The sequence below is a fragment of the Hibiscus syriacus genome, unplaced genomic scaffold, assembly GCF_006381635.1.
Source record: "Hibiscus syriacus cultivar Baekdansim isolate YM2019G1 unplaced genomic scaffold, ASM638163v2 tig00110260_pilon, whole genome shotgun sequence".
Taxonomy (NCBI): Eukaryota; Viridiplantae; Streptophyta; class Magnoliopsida; order Malvales; family Malvaceae; genus Hibiscus; species Hibiscus syriacus.
The window spans coordinates 1,087,713-1,105,929 of record NW_024062651.1 but is presented as its reverse complement, the minus strand read 5'-3'; the positions used below and the strand labels follow the sequence as shown (position 1 = coordinate 1,105,929).

Below are 18,217 nucleotides of genomic sequence, written 5' to 3'. Positions count from 1 at the left end.
AGTGCATTCGATGTTTGAAAAATAGCCTGGTGCATCGATGCATGGATTGTGCATCGATGCATCAAATGCATTTGATGTTTTAATTAAATCAGAGTGCATCGATGCATGGAGAGTGCATCGGTGCATGGAATGCATTCGATGTTTCAATTTATTCATTGATGCATCGATGCATGGTATTGATGCATCGGTGCATGCCTTTGAAAAATTGATTTAAGGCTTGATTTTGGTTTAAAATACTTTGAAAAATTATTTCAAAAATAGTTTAAGTACAAATCACAATTTTACACATTTAGTAAGGATTAAAATTGATCTTCAAAGACTTGGAGTAATAATTTGATATTCGATAAATTGAATCGAATATAAATTGTAAAATCATTTGTAAAAGGTCTTAAAATTCATTTAACTTAATTTGTTATATCAAAATATCAAAAATGTTTTTAACAATCTCCCCCTTTTTGATATAACAAAACACTTGGGAAATTTTAAGATTTAGAAAATTATTTTTGAAATCAGCTTTTGAAAAATTACTCCTTGAAAAATTACTCCCCCTTACTATGACACACATCTTCTCCCCCTTTTTGTTAAATCAAAAAGACTCTATAAAACGTTTTAAACAAGAATGTTTTGAAAAACTTAAGCCAATTGATTTATTAATTATAAGCTGCTAAGATCACAATCAAAAGAGAGGTTAGCCATTAGTTTCATAAATCAATATTCATATATCATGCAATGGACAATTGGTCATATTGCAATTAAAATAACTGATGCATATGTTGTAACAAACCAAAATATATATAAAATATCAAATAGTCATCCAATCAATCAAAGAAAGATAACCCAAAATGTTTTAACAATTCAAGTTCATCCCAAAAACAATCAAAGACAGATAAGTCTATTCATCCATTGAAGGATCGGGAGGAGGAGGAGGGTAACGAGCTCTTATCTCAAGTGAGAGTGCATCCAGATGATCATTCATATCTTGTTGTCGAGCTCCCAAGGTAGAGAGCTGGGACTCAATGAATGTGAAGCGCGAATCCATGGACGCATACCGTAAATCAAATGTCTCCAAAAACGAACGAAAATACGGAGGCATTTGTTCTTCTTGTAGAGCTGGTTTCGGTGCAGGCTCGTCATCGGGTACGTGATCATCTATGTCTTGCATAAGCTGTTGGAAATCAAGATCATCGTCATCAGCAGGAGCTGAAAGAGGAGGAGGAGCACGAGAGGAGCTAGGAGCAGCTCGAGAAGAACTAGCTCCCGGAGTTTGCTTGCCGGGTCTAAAAACCCATTGACTGGTTACCTCGTCTTGCTTCCAATCTGCTTTCTTTAATGATGTGAGATTGATTTGATTTTGAAGTGGGATAGGATTGTTAAGAGAGACGTCTAGACCAAGTTTGATAAAGAGGTTACTAAGAAGACATCCATAAACTAATATTTCGACATGTTTTGAAGGAACAATGTTTATGACATTAACTAGTTGACTGAAGATAATGTGGGGTAGATTGATTTGGATTTTATGTTTAAGACAATACATCCACCATAAATCCCTAGCACGAAGAGTGGAGTACCTACCTCCGGATGGTCTAAACCACCAAGAGATCATCAAATGGAGAAAACGATCGTGATGAGATCGTAGAGTACTAACACTAGAGTTTGGAACATAGGGATATTCCACACTTTCACACTCATTATAAACACCACTATCATCTAACCCAAAACGGAAAGCTATAGTCTTGGGGTCAACATTAATATATTGGCCTAAAAGATAGGATCTAATGGCTATAGTTCCACATTGAGTTTCATTTTGAATACACACCGCATTGGAATAAAAAATGCGGACCAGTTGTTGATAGACGATAGGTTTAAGCTTAAATAATTTATCAAACTTCCAAGCTTTAAGAATTGGAAGGTATTCGAAATTGATGTCAACCATAGCTTGAAGCGAAGGAATACGCTCTTCACGAATTCTATAAGTTTGGAAAGAATTTCTGTACCTAGGGTACAGTTCGTCTCTACGACGCTCATGCATGTTAAAACAAGAACCTAATAGACTAGTGGGTGGTGGAGGGGATTTGGCGGTTGGTTTGAACAAGAACGACTAGACGAAGTTCTAGGACGTTTTGGATTAGACATGATTAAAGGAAACGAAATAAGGAATATTACCAGCAATTTGAAAACATATGTATGCACAATCAATCCCAAAACTCAATTGAGTCCTCAATATTTCAAGGTTCTCTAAATCAATCCTAATGGGCATGTTTTGAAAACTATTAAAAAATTGATAATCATAATAATATAGTTTTCATGAAAACAAAAACAATTAAATCAAAAATCTTACTATTTTTTTTAAATTTTCGAAATCCAATAAATTTTTTTTTGAAAAATTATTTGTTTTGGAAGAAATTGGCAGTAAAATCTTGTTTTGAACCAACAAACAATCAATGCCCAATATAATACATCCTAGAATTAATTAAAACTAGTTTTAAAATCATAAATTTGTAAAATAGAGGTTTTTAGAAAAATACCTTGAAAATTCGGATTGAGAGAGATGAGGAGTTGTTTTGCACGAGTTAATGATTGAAGCATGTTTGAGAGTTGAAAAGCTTGAAAATTTCGTCGAAAAATCATTGATTTTGAGCAAGAATAAAGATTTTAGAGAGAGAGACGAACGACTTTGAGAGAGGGGTTTTTTTTTAGGTTTTGAGAAAATGAAGAAAATTAGGCATTTTAACCCAAAACCCGACCGATGCATCGATGCATGATCTTGTGCATCGATGCACATTCAAGGCATGTATCGGTGCATCATGCGGATGCATCGATGTACATTCAAAGGGATGCATCGATGCATTGCTAAGTGCATCGGTGCATTAAGCACAAAAATGTCAAAAATCCATTTTAAACACTTAAAATGCTAAATTATTTAGCTCTAGTGGTTTTGGCAACTCATATATTGAAAATTAACCATGTTCAATCAATCAAGTTAATCTCTTAAAAAATATTTGAACATAAAATTAATTTTCACCAAATAACATAAACTCCCCCTAACTAATGGCAATGAATGCAATCAAAAATTACTATTATAAGCATTTTTCATTTATTCTTAAAAGTGCTAAAAATTATTTTAAACACTAAGTGAAGATAGGCTGGCTAAACCTAATTCTCTCCTAAGTGTCCAAAATCTTTCTTTGTCTAAAGGTTTTGTAAAGATATCCGCTAATTGGTGCAAAGTATCAACAAATTCTAGAACTACATCTTCCTTAGTGACATGGTCTCTAATGAAGTGATGTCTTATTTCAATGTGCTTAGTTCTAGAGTGTTGGATGGGATTTTTAGTGAGACAAATAGCACTAGTATTGTCACACTTGATAGGAATGGTACCAACTTCAATTCCATAATCAAAAAGTTGTTGTTTCATCCATAAAACTTGTGCACAACAACTACCAGCTGAAATGTATTCGGCTTCAGTAGTAGATAATGCAACACAATTTTGTTTCTTTGAAAACCAAGAAATCAGCATATTTCCAAGGAATTGGCAAGTACCGGAGGTGCTTTTCCTATCTAATTTGCATCCTCCATAATTCGCATCAGAAAAAGCATGCAAGCTAAAGCTAGAGTCTCTAGGATACCAAAGTCCTAAACTAGGAGTGTCTTTAAGGTATCTCTCTTAACAGCTAGTAAATGTGATTCCTTAGGGCATGATTGAAATCTAGCACATAAGCAAACACTAAACATAATGTCCGGTCTACTTGCAGTTAGATAAAGTAGAGATCCAATCATTGACCTATAAAATTTAACATCTACATATTTACCTCCTTCATCTAAGTCAAGCTTTGTTGAAGAGCTCATTGGAGTGTCATGAGGTTTCCCATTTTCCAGTCCAAACTTCTTGAGCATATCTTTGACGTACTTAGCTTGATTGATGAAGATGCCATCTTTTCTTTGCTTGGTTTGGAGTCCCAAGAAAAATGAGAGCTCCCCCATCATGCTCATCTCAAACTCACTTTGCATTAGCTTAGAAAATTCTTGGCAAAGAACATCATTAGTAGAACCAAATATTATATCATCAACATAAATTTGAACTACTAATAAATCTTTACCTTTATGCTTCAAAAACAATGTAGTGTCAACCTTCCCTTTTGAAAAACCTTTTTCAATTAAAAAATTTGACAATCTTTCATACCAAGCTCTAGGAGCTTGCTTTAAACCATAAAGAGCTTTTGTCAATTTTAAAACATGATCCGGAAAATTTGAATCTTCAAAACCTGGAGGTTGTTCCACATACACTTCTTCTTTTATAAAACCATTTAAAAATGCACTTTTAACATCCATTTGATATAATTTAAATTCATTGAAACGTGCAAATGCTAATAACATTATAATTGCTTCCATCCTAGCTACGGGAGCGTATGTTTCATCATAGTCTATGCCCTCTTCTTGAGTATACCCTTGAGCAACAAGTCTAGCCTTGTTTCTCACTATATTACCACTCTCATCAAGCTTATTCCTAAATACCCATCTAGTACCTACAGTAGATTTATTACTAGGCCTTTCAACTAATGTCCATACTTTACTTCTCTCAAATTGATTTAACTCTTCTTGCATAGCCATAATCCAATGTTCATCATTTAATGCTTCTTTAATATTCTTAGGCTCTATGCATGAGATAAATGCAACATAATTACAAATATTTCTAAGAGAAGATCGAGTTGCCCTTTTGATGGATCAGCTATAATTTCACCATCCTTGACATATTTGCACTCTCTTGGATAAGATATTTCTCTTTCTTTAATGGTTGGATTCTCAAGAGGATCATGAGTTTCCTCATTTTTCGTTTCTTCCTTTGATGATGGTTCTCCAACGTCATGTCTAACGTCATTTGTATTTATATATCATCATTCACACAAGAATCCTTCCTCGGAAGGGGATTATCATCGAAAACAACATGTATAGACTCTTCTACAACTAAAGTTCTTTTATTAAATACACGATAGGCTTTAGAATTTAAGGAATAACCCAGAAAATTTCCTTCATCACTTTTAGCATCAAATTTTCCAAGGTTTTCTTTACCGTTGTTTAAAACAAAACATTTACATCCAAAAGGATGAAAATAACTAATGTTAGGCTTTTTATTTTTGAAAATTTCATATGGAGTTTTCTTTAAAATTTGCCTAATCATTACTCGATTTACAACATAACAAGCGGTATTTGTGGCTTTCGCCCAAAAATATTTTGGCAAATTATTTTCACAAAGCATGGTTCTAGCCATTTCTTCTAAAGTTCAATTTTTCCTCTCAACAAATCCATTTTGTTGAGGGGTTCTAGGTGCTGAAAAATTATGGCTAATACCGTTAGAGTTACAAAATTCAGTAAATCCAAGATTTTCAAATTCAGTTCCATGATCACTCCTAACACTAGTTATAGAGTAACCTTTTTCATTTTGGATTACTTTTCAAAATGTGATGAATTGTTCTAATGCTTCATCTTTAGTATTTAAAAATAGAACCCAAGTATATCTAGAATAGTCATCTACCAAGACAAATGCATATTGTTTTCCACCCAAGCTAGTAGTTCTAGTTGGCCCAAAAAGATCTAAATGGATCAATTGTAAAACTCTACTAGTTGATACATCATTAATGGATTTAAAAGAAACTCGCTTTTGTTTTCCTTTAGCACAAGCATCACAGATTATACCATTATCAAATTTAAGCTTAGGCAATCCTCTTACTAGGTCTCCTTGAATTAACCGTTGCAAAACACTCATACTAGCATGTCCTAGTCTCCTATGCCATAACCAACTATCATGTTCATCCTTAGCAACTAGGCATAAATTAGTCATATCAAAAGAATCTAAATGCACCATGTATATGTTTCCTATTCTATGACCAACAAGCATAATCCGATTAGATGCAATGTCAATGACTTTACAACCATTAATTTCAAATAAGACATTGAATCCTTTATCGCATAATTGACTAATACTCAATAGATTATGCTTTAATCCATTCACATATAAAACATTTTTAATTTGTATGGAAGATGTATTACCTATTATACCAATACCTTCAATGTGACCTTTTGAATTGTCTCCAAAAGTCACTTCTCCTCCATTTTTGGCGTTAAGCTCAATGAACCGGCTTTTGTCTCCGGTCATGTGTCTTGAGCATCCACTATCAAGGTACCATGAATTTGAATTTTTTCTCGTGCCTTGTAGCAATGCTCCTTTCCCTACAAACATAGATTAATTTTTGATTTTTGGTACCCAAATTCTTTTGGGTCCATATTCATTAGTTTCCAAAATCCTAGTCCCCTTAGGTATCCATTTGTGTAGGATATTTTTATCTTTAGTAATAATGAGTTCTTTAGGAACCCATATACTTCTAACGATTTTCCATTAGAGGTTCTTTGGGGACCTCTATGATTGTAGTTTCTAAAACTTTTTCTAACAAAGTTGGATTTTGAATTTCCACCTTTTTCAAAATGTTTTGTTCCAACTTTATCAAAAAGAAGTTTTAAGATCATCAAATTTCCTTTGATGATTATCGTTGATCTTTGAAAGTAAATTTTGCAAATCTAAATTTTTCTTTTCAAACTCTTCTAGTTTGATTTGCAAATCTTTGATTTTACTTTCAAGATCGTTGTTGGTTTTGGATATGAGTTTGTTTTCATTTTTCAATTTTGAAACATCATTTTTATATTTTAAAAATAATTTCTCATAATCCGAAGCCAACCCATTATATTCCTCTAATAACTCATCATAGGATAAATCATCAAAATCGGATGAGTTAGAGGTTACCTTAGAATCTTCCCCAAATGCCATCAAGCACAAGTTAGCTACTTCTTGTTCCTCTTCATCGGAACTTTCTTCATCGCTCCATGTAGCCACATGAGCCTTGTGCTTATTCTTTGATTGACCCTTTTTTTCAATTATAGGCAATCATATTTGACATGCCCTGGCTTTTTGCATTCGTAGCAAATGATTGGGTCCTTCTCTTTCGGTTCATTTTTTAGGCCTTCATTTCGTTTGAATTTTCTTCCTCGATAAGGTCTCATCATTTTTCTGAACCGTTTGGCAAACAATGCCATTTCCTCGTCATCGTCATCGTTATTCGAATCACTCTCATCTTTTGTGGATTTGAGAGCAACTCCAATGTTTTTATTCTTCTTATTCTCCTTTGGTGTCTCGTCAATCTTGTCGAGGTCCACCTCATCTTCGAGCATCATTTCATGAGTGAGGAGTGGCCCAATTAGCTCTTCAAGAGTTAAGGACGTTAAGTCCTTAGAATCGATGATTGTCGTCTTCTTTGATTGCCACGATTTTGGGATGGAGTAGATTAACTTCCTCACAAGCTTTTCATTTGAAATGATCTCTCCATATGATTTGAGACCATTGACAATCGTTGAAAATCTATCCGTCATAGCTTTGATATCTTCATTTGGTTTCATCCTGAAATTTTCATAGCTATGCGTTAGAATACTAATTTTAGATTTCTTTACCTCATCGGTACCTTCATGAGTGACTTGAAGTTTGTCTCATATTTCTTTGGCGGTTGTACACGATGAAACTCTTCCGTATTCATCTGGTCCAAGAGCATAAAAAAAAGATATGGATGGCTTTGGAGTTGAGCTGGAACATTCTTATCTCTCCTTCACTCCACAACCTTGGATGAGTGAGAGGTTTGATGTATCCTTCTTCTACAGCATTCCATGCTCCCATGTCACTTGCTTGAATGAAGTACATCATTCTATTCTTCCAATAGAAATAGTTAGCTCCATTGAAGAAAGGAGGCTTATTGACGGGCATCGAGTCGAGACCGGAGTCGAAGTTTGAAGCGGAGGCCATTGATGACTTTGATTATCGATATAACTCTTCCCGAATCGACTCAAGAGGCGATTAAACCTTCAAATGAGTTAGGCTCTGATACCAATTGTTGAGTTAATCGATTGACTAAATCGGCCAAGAGGGGGTGAATTGGCAATAAAAATTTTGGTGGAAGCTTTTGCAGAAAATTGAAAGAAATTGCACAGCGATTTAGAGTGGTTCGACTTTATCAACCAAAGTCTACGTCCACTACCTTAGCTATCCACACTAAGGATTTTCCAACAAATTCACTAATTTGTTCTTTCTTTTGAGGCCAAAGAGATAACCTTACAACTCCCTCAAGAATATACCCCAATTCTTGAGAACACTCTTTTCTCAAAGAGAAATACAAATTTGCAAACTTAAAGAAAAACCTCACAAGGCAAATATGTTTGCACAATTCTAGAACAAAGAAAGAACACTCAAAAATAAATACAATTGAGCACAATAAGTGTTCTTGAAAGCAAAATGAATATTGAATGAAAAATAGGCTTGAAATGCTCAAACTTGAGGTTTGATGCTTTCTCTTTGATTCTCTCTTGATTCTAATTGCTTGATGTTTCTCTGTTATTGATCAATGGCTTCTAAACTTGTTTAAATACTCCTTGAATCAATTCTGAACGTTGGTGATAATTAGTGGAGTCAATAGAGTCGTTATTGTGTGAAAATAATTAATTTTCTGGGTGGGAGCGTCTCATGCATCGATGCATGACCATTATGCATCGGTGCATCAGTGTAAAATTTCAAATATTTTGACCGTTGGACTCCTAGTGCATCGGTGCACTAAGAGTGCATCGATGCATAAAGTGCATTCGATGTTTGAAAAATAGTCTGGTGCATCGATGCATGGATTGTGCATCGATGCATCAAATGCATTCGATGATTTAATTAAATCAGAGTGCATCGATGCATGGAGAGTGCATCGGTTCATGGAATGCATTCAATGTTTCAATTTATTCATTGATGCATCGATGCATGGTATTGATGCATCGGTGCATGCCTTTGAAAAATTGATTTAAGGCTTGATTTTGGTTTAAAATACTTTGAAAAATTGTTTCAAAAATAGTTTAAGTACAAATCACAATTTTACACATTAGTAAGGATTAAAATTGATCTTCAAAGACTTGGAGTAATAATTTGATATTCGATAAATTGAATCGAATATAAATTGTAAAATCATTTGTAAAAAATCTTAAAATTCATTTAACTTAATTTGTTATATCAAAATATCAAAAATGTTTTTAACACTCTATCCAATAGAAGGGAATTGCTAACATGTACATGGGCACTTTAGGGGTTTTCTAAATAGCACAAAAGGGTGTTCTAGGAGATGGGTACATGCGCTAAGGTGGTTTGAAAGATGGAAAAGGGGTTTTGTTAATGTGCACCGGGTAAAAAAAAGTAATCATGCACCTGAAAATTTAAATGCACGTGGATTTCATCTTGGCTGCATGAGTCACGAAAATTAATTGCCTGCGATAACCAGTATGCTCCATGGTCATATATTCGAATCCGATCAAGTCCAAAAATTTCTTGATGTACCAAAAAATAAAAATAAATAAATAAAATAAAAATAAAAATGGGTTACCTCTCATTAGAGTACTTTTGTTTTACATCGTTAACTCGACGACCTAATTCAGACTACAAGTTCCAAGAGTGATGTTTCCTCCACTTCATACTTTTTTTCCAACTAAGAAATTTCTTATGAAAAATTCTACGATCATATAAATTTTTCCTTTTACCTTTTGTAGATAGTGATATTCTCATAGGCTTTTCTTAGGATATTTCCCAATTTTAAAATATTGTGCAAAATAATGGCCGATAATACATCGTCTTCGCCAAAAAAAAGTTTTCAAATGTTCTAACAATTGTTTCAACTCGCCTGCAAAATGGAAGGTAACACTTTAGTTTTGTAAGGAGTTAAGCGCAAATGTGATTTAACAAACAAAATATTTTCAACTCCCTGGATTCGTCGTCTTTATCCTTCAATTTCCAACACAAATCACCATATAAGTTAGTTTCCACAAACTCATCAATGATAGGTTCAATAATATCAACGAAATTAACAGTCGCAACATTATCTAGGTATTTCATCGCCTTGTATACTTCAAATTTAACAACCTCACCGTCGAATTCCATGGTAAAAATACCATTCCGAACGTCAATTTCTGTATGCATCGTGCTTAGAAAGTGATGGCCAAGAAGGATTTTGGAGGAAGAATTGGTTCAGTCATTTTCTATGTCAATGACATAGAAATCAACCGGAAAAATCTTTTCATTTACCTTAATCAGTATGTTCTAAAGGTCAGTCTGGGATAAATGAGGGATCTATCGGCAAGCTGGATAGTCACTCTTGTTTCCTTTAATGACTCTCCACTAAGTGAATTGTAAACGAAATGCAAACATACCTTGATCCTTTAATTCTCACATAGCACGTTTAATTCTCACCTTACTAATTTTACAAATTATAGTAATATATCTTGATCCTTTAATTTTGGTGGAATCTTACATTGAAAAACAACTTAGATGTTTTCACCTAAGTTTACCTTTTCATTGCCGGTAAGTCTCATTTTATTTGTGCAAAGGTCTTTCAAGAATCTGACGTATCTCAGTACTTTTCTGATTACCTAAAGAAGAGGTATATTTATCTTCACTTTTAGAAAAACGTCAAGAATCTCTTTTTCCTCGTCTTTCTTATCATGTTTAATTAATCTTGAAGGAAAGGAAGGGGATGGCATAGGGAGATGGTGCAGGAGGAGTTTGCAATTCACCCTCCTTTTTCCTCTAGGATCTCACCTCAACTTTTTCTTTTTATTTCTGAGATCTTGATTCATCTTCTTTGCATCAACTTTTTTTCTTCTGAGAACATGTGACATCATTCTCTTGGATTGGTGGTACGATAACAGTGCCACTCCGAAGAGTGATGACACTAACATTTTCCTGTGGGTTCGCATCGGTTTGAGATGGTAACATTCCTTGTGATTCCATTCGTCCCGCGGTCTGAGTCAATCAACTCATTTGTTTTTTAAGCTCTTGAAAGGGAGCTTCAGTTCTATTGTTAAATTGTTCTTGAGATAGTGTCAATCATTCGACGATGGACTCGTTTACCTATCTACATATACGTTGCATCTTTAGTTTTCATAATTAACTTCCTTCGAGCACAGTTTTGATGATTTAAATACGGATAAGTTGCGAATGGCAGCAAGAACAAGGCTTGCAGAGAAGGATATGTTGTATTTCGACCCCAAATGCATAGATTGGGAAGATTACTTCATGAACATTCATATTCCTGGCATCGTAAAATATATTTTTAAATATTCGGAAACAAGGAATATTACTTTGGTTAATAAGGGTTGTATTTCCTAAATGCTTTATCAACTTCATGGTTTTGATTAGTGCAAGTCATAGCATGGCAGCATCTGAATTATTATGTTTAGCTGTCAACAAAATGTGTACCAAGAATACCTTGTCATCAAACTATATTTGATCATACCATCTGCCTAATATAAACTTCAATCTTCATGAATGTTTGTTCAAGTTTGTGGAGTTTCAGACGTTCGAATCCCGACTCTGAACTCCATTTTTCAAGATGTACCAAAGCGGATAACAGAAAACCAATGGTTTTATATGGGGTGAAGTTGCATACGGAGGATTTGAAACAAAAAATGGAAGTTTGTTTCGATTTGCAGATTATACAAACCAAACTGCAAGAACTACTCCGGTCGCTTTGAAACAAGTTTCAGCTTTGCCACTTGTAACAATAGTTGAATAGAATCAGGGGGATCTCTCTTTTCTTTTACCTGTCATGGATGTGCCTTTATCATTGGACTTTTCATGGTTTCCATTCTCGCCTGCTTCTGATATGGGTGACTTGCAGCAGGGTCCATCATCAATTTCACAGGTTTTACCCCCTTCTTCACAAGCACCTGGCCTGGTAATGCAAAGCCAAGTTCTCAATGTCTCTTCGTCGCGGTTGCATACAATGGGGACATGCCATGATCCTTTCTCAGATTCCTGAAACAGAGATTCATTTCTTTTATATTCCAATGGAAAATACAAGAGCTAATATACAAGCTGTTCGACAATGGCAATAAATCATAACAATTTCCAATATGAAAATACAACAGCAAATAACCATTGAGTACCTGAATGACAATAGAGTATGTAGGTGGCATCTGAAGTTTCAGGGTTCCTTTCAGAAAAGTATATCGAACCTGCAAATGAAACACAAATGTATAACGTGGGACCCCCATTAACAGTTATCACAAATAAATACGACTATACGAGCCTTCCCTCATGAAGTCAAAAAATGTTGAAATAGAAAGCCATGTCCAAAAAAGAATTCAAACATTTTGCCTACTTTGCAGAATACAGTGGACCGCGACACTCAATGAGAAGAATGTCTTGAACAGAGTAATAAGAGTAACTGAATCTACTAGTATAGTTCAAAGTTTCAATGTGTTGCACATAATACAATCACGTGATATAGACGCATTTCTGGTTAAAAAATTGATGGAGAAAAACATAAAAAAGTGCAACAAAAATAGGAACAATATTGCAATGTGTCAATTAGGCTTTCAGACAGCACAAACCTGGTGTCTTTCTTTCCATTTGATAAAGAAGCTGCTTCCTAGGAGTTCAAAAATGTGATCTCGCATTTCGTCATTTGTCACAAGCAGACATCTAAGTTTTACAGCAGCATAAAGCCAATACCTGTAGATAGAAGAATTTTTGGTCATGCTCAAATTGCAATGAGTGCTGACTGAAGCAAAACTGTGATATTAAATCAGATATCTCAAAGTAACAAAAGAACCAAACTTTTTTTTTCCGATGTCCATACCAGTCATCATTGGAACCATGAGGTGTTGTATAAAGAACACCGTTAGCCTTCCATTCTTCAACCAGCTTTCTAGAGGAAAGATTTTCCAATAGTGCTCGCACACGTTTATTATGCAGGATGACAAGTGGCCATTTATTTCCATTTCTAGTATACATTTCTTTTACGACAGCGTCAAGCTGTTCTATTGCAATTTTTACAAAAATGTACAACGATTAGCAACGCAAATTGAGAGACAGAAGATACAGTGCAAAATAAATGCAAAGTAGACAAGCCAACTGTTGGATATACAACCTGAAGAACACTGAATCCGCCCTCAGCAAAATTTTGCTGGTAGAGCCCAATATTTGCTCCATCCACTATGGCATCATAATTGGCATTTTTTCCCAACCAATCCTGTATTAATGATATATAAATTAAAAAGAAGAAAATAGAAAAACAGTAAGAATTAGGCTAAATGGGGCACAGTAATATCAATATATAATATCAATATACAGTTTTAGTCAAAAATTATGGCTCATTTTTCATCTGACATTTCTGGTTCTTCAAGCAGTGCATAAGTTATAGATTCACATCAGTTGTGATTGATTGATTATAAAGTTTTTATTATTAGCCTCTACATTAATAAGCCAGGAAAGAAACCTGTCACAACATGCATAAACGTCTGCCAGCAAGAGACTTTTCTAACAAGTTATAGGAAAGTCAAGAAATGATTAATTTCATTTTCGGCAAGTTTTTCCCACAGATAATGATCGAAAGCAAATTCCCAAGGATGCTCTAATAAAATTAAAACATAGTCATTGGAAATTTGCATAGTACAAAGAAATTTTAGTCATTGCATTTGCATATATTGTTCCCGACTCCTAACTTAGCAACAAGCCTAGAACATTAAACCTTTATAAGAGGATGCATACTTAGTTTTCCACCTATTGAAATATAGAGCCGGAACAGATTGATTGTATGTGGAAGATCAAGTGAGAATAGTGCGGACATTCTTAAATCCAAAATTCATGTTTACAAATACAAAAGTTAAAGAAGAATTTGAAAAAACCTACAAGTTATGATATCTACAAACACCAAGCCTTCACAAATTGTACCTAGCAAATTGATCAAAATAAATACCAAGAGTCTCAACCTACAAAGGTCTACATCTATCAATCTACAAACCTGTTATTGAGGTTTCATTCATTTAATGTTCTATCTATCATACAAATGATAATAAAAATAAAAAGCAAAAGAACATTGCAAATGTGTTCCTCACCTGAAACGCCCGAAAGTTAGCCTTAACCTCCCTCTCCATAGCCAAGCCAGCAACCGAAAGCGCAAACTTCTCTGTCTCGACATCATCGATATCAACACAATCCAGCTGCTCTCCACAGCAACAACAGCGACCATTCGGCTCAACATTCCCTTTCCTCACCACCCACTTCCCTTCCCCAATCCACCCCAGTCCATGCCACCCTCCACCATTCCTCAAAATGGATTCTTTCACCGAACCCACATCGTATTTCGCTCCCTCGGAACCAATCTCACTCTTTTTACACAAAAACCAATCCTCCAAAATCTTCCCTGTTTCCTCACTTATCCACCTCACGCTCCTCCTCAGCTTATGCAAATAATTGTAAACCCTCTCTTCTCTCCCCGTATCCGCACTAAGTTTCAACAAAGCAGCAATTTGAGGTTCCTCCAAGCTCAATCCCATGTTATTTATTTCCTCCTCAACTTGATAAGCCTTGTCAGCTTCCAACTTCTGGCAAAAACAAAACAAAGCAGGCTCATAAGTACGAAGCCGAGGAGGAACCTGATAATCAACCAATGTTTTAACAACTTCAAAAGCGTAATCCCCATCGCCTTTGGCCGCGGCTAAACGGGAAATGGCTGTAACAGAAGCTTCGTTAGGATGGATATTTAAGGCCGCCATATGGTCAGAAACTCGAAACCCATATTGTAAAGCGAGGTCTTTGGAGTCGGGGTCTGTGGAGGAAGTGGAGCAAAGGTAAGCAGTGAGTTGAAATGGTGTTGGTTGAGGCGAGTTTTGTTGGAAATGGCGGACTCGTAAAGCGAAATTGCTGCTTTGAGGTCCTTGGATTTGGAACAAGAATGGAGTTCATATAGAAAATTGGCTTCTGGATTTTTTAGGGTTTTCTTTTTTCTGGTTGGATTAGTTGGATTTTGGTGATGACTTGGGGTAGCCATGGATATTAGCTTCCCTGGTATTAAACCCTAAAGAATTCCAAATTCAGAAACGGGGGAAAACCCTAACTTCTACTTCGGTTGCTGGGATTTTTCCTGAAGTTGCCGTTAAGAATTTATAGGTAAGAGCAGCTGGGCTTTCAAGTAATTTACATCGGGCTTTTAACTCTGAACTTCCAAATTATTATGTGATCAAACTAGGATTTACTTTCAAGTTTTGAAAGAAAAAAAAGTCATTGGGTAAACTACTAATCAGGTCAATTTTATATTAATTTTGTTCAACTTTTATCATCAAAATTCAAAAATTATATTTCAATGGCTTATATTATCGATCTGTTACAATTTTTTCATTGAACTATTAACTCTAATCATTTTAATAATGTGATACGCTAAATATTTTTAATTTTTAATTTGACATTTAAACTTTAGACCAAATATCAATTTAGCCAATAAAATTTATTTCATTTATTTTGAATAAACTACGCGGGTGGTCCCTTATGTTTTCGGTCCATCTGATTTTGGTCATCGGTTCAAAAACATAGTAGTTTAGGTCTCTTACTTTATCGGTACGTTCAATTCTAGTCTCTCGACCTTTAACTCTTATTAACCCATTAATAAAAGAAAGAGGAAAGAACATAAGGGACCACTTATGTAGTTTATCCATTTATTTTTTTCACGTCTTCATAAACCCTAAAAACTCATCCAACCAAAAAATCTAGCCAAATAGCCCTATGCCACCACTGTCTATTATTGTTGGAAACAAAATTTCCAGTCGATTTTGGCCTCCTAAATGAGAATGTGATGTTTGCTTCACTAGAAAATACTCCCAAACTCCTGAATCCGTAGCCAGATCATGTTGATTTCAAAATATATAACTTTGCTTCTCAGGATGCTTCAATCCATCATTAGGATTGGTCTAAATATAACTGGAGTTTGTCATATCCTAATTTTGGGGTTAGAAGTTTACGAAACAATTTGAAATTGTTTAAGTGAAATTCAAACTATTGTATACCGAATTGGAAGAAATGCAAGTTTTAAAGGGTTTAATTGAATTAAGTGTGAAATTTAGAAGTTAAATTTAGATGAAAATATAATTAGGAAGGCATAATTACCGTAATGCTAAAGTATAAGGACCCAATTGCATAAAAAATTGAACAATTGAATATTAAACCAAATAAAACTCATAATTTGACGTCAAAATTAAAAGTTTAAATACTAAAATGAACACGAAATAAAACTATAAGACAAATTCATAAATCTTAAAAGGTTCAAGGTAACACCTTACAAATTACCCCCAAATAAAAGCATACATATATCACTTTTTTTGCTGATGCAACAAGTTAAAGATAGGTTATCCGGTTGACGAACTAAATCATTATCTTTAACTAGTCGAATTGTCATGATTAAATCTGTATCGATTGTTCTGCCTTCGCAAGGAAAACATGTTATCTAACTAAAGGTATTGGTGATGATATCCAATGATTGATTTATAATTTATTTAGGGTCACATTGAGGACAAACATTGGATTAATCATGTACGATGAGAGGGTGTGTCAACTTGTGAAAATGGAACGACTAGATGTGACAAAAATGCAAGCTCAAAATGAAACTTTCCTTATGAAATTGACGTTTTGTTTGGTTTCGAATAAATATTAATATGAGTTCGGGTGTGTCATTCCAAGTATAAAATTTTGGAGCTTGTCCCGAAGACGATTGAGCGAAGAGGCTTCTCTCAATTGTGAAAAGGTATTACCATGATCTGGGATGATGTTTGTAAGGTACTAGTTTAAACTTTAGGCGATGGTGAATTTATTGATTTTTGGAAGGATGCTTGGCTTGGTGATCTTGACCCTTTAAATGTTATTCGATTATTAGTGGTACCTATTGCTGCTCAGAAGGTAACAACGCGCTCAAGATCGATCATAATAGAAACTAAAAGTGAGATTTTATTTGAAAGTCTCTCCCAAAGTCGACCCTGCTTCATCTTATCATAGTAAAATCATTATTGAGCTCTGATGGGGCGGATAGGCCAAATTGAAAGTGAAATAAAAAATGTGGTTTTCTTACTACCAATGAGGGAGTCCAACAACCCTTGTTAGATGATGTTAATTGTGACTATTTTGGAGTTCCTTTGGAGTCTATATCGCATGTTTTTCGCTAATGTATGAACACTAAAATTGTTTGGAATGAGCTTGTGAAGCTAGAATTATTTGATGAGTTTATCCACATGGATATCATGAACTGAGTTGTGTTGAACATCCCAGCAATCGAGTTACTTTTCGATGATTTACGAGGTTTGGGACTTACTATTTGGCTTAATTTTATGGTGTCTTTAGATACAATGAAATAAAACAGTGTTTGAACCCGAGTGTATGAAAGTGGAGAATGTCGTACAGAGTAATCATAGGTTAACAATAGAGGTTGTTCATGTTCTTAAACTGCACACTGTTGTAATAATAGGTTGCCAAATGTGTGTTGGATTTTTAATTAGGTGGAAGGCTTCACCTATTGGGTGGTCTAAGCTCAACCCCACTGGCACAAGAAAATTTATTTTAGGAATGACAACGCGTAGAGGTGTATTATACGATGCTGGTGGCGGTTGGATCGAGGGGCTTACGAAAGATATTGGTTGTTGCTCAATATTAGATGTAGGGCTGTAAAAAGTTGACCCGTCCTGCAAAACAGACTGAAATCGACTCGAGTCAAAATTATTTTTGACTTATACTGTGGCGATCCGAAACCGACTCGAGTCGGAACTGGTGTTGACCTGAACCCAATTTGGACCTAAAAATTGTGGATCCGAACCCGACCTGAGAACGACCTGAACCTGAGATTGACCTGGTAAATAATTGGTATTACCCGACCTGTTTTCAACCTGACATATTTTTAACCTGACTTGTTTTTAACCTAACCAGTAAACGATCCAACTTGTTAATGACATGATCTGATATTTACCTAACTTATAGATTACCATGGAAATCTTATAAATTATTAGTTTTTTAACTTATGATGTAATTAAAATATTAATATAATTACTTTTTAAATGTTATAATAAAATATTTATTATGATACTTATATTAATAAATAAACCTATTATATAAAATTATTTAATAAAATTAATAAAATTATTTAAATGTAAATTAGATAAAACATTTGTTAATAATGCAAAAGAAAAATTAATATAGTTTAATTTATATAAATTATATAGTTTAATTTATATAAAGAAAAAAATAATATTAATAATAAAAGTATTTATTATGTAACATATATTAATGGTTTACATTAATAATATGAATAATTTTAGCAATAAAATAATAATTAAATTGATA

The 18,217-nt window shown here is 34.4% G+C and overlaps 1 pseudogene; it reads right to left on the bottom strand.

Annotated features, from left to right (window-relative positions):
• Positions 1–11,311: 11,311 nt before the first annotated feature.
• On the bottom strand, positions 11,312–14,985 carry LOC120115286 (annotated as a pseudogene).
• Positions 14,986–18,217: the final 3,232 nt, after the last annotated feature.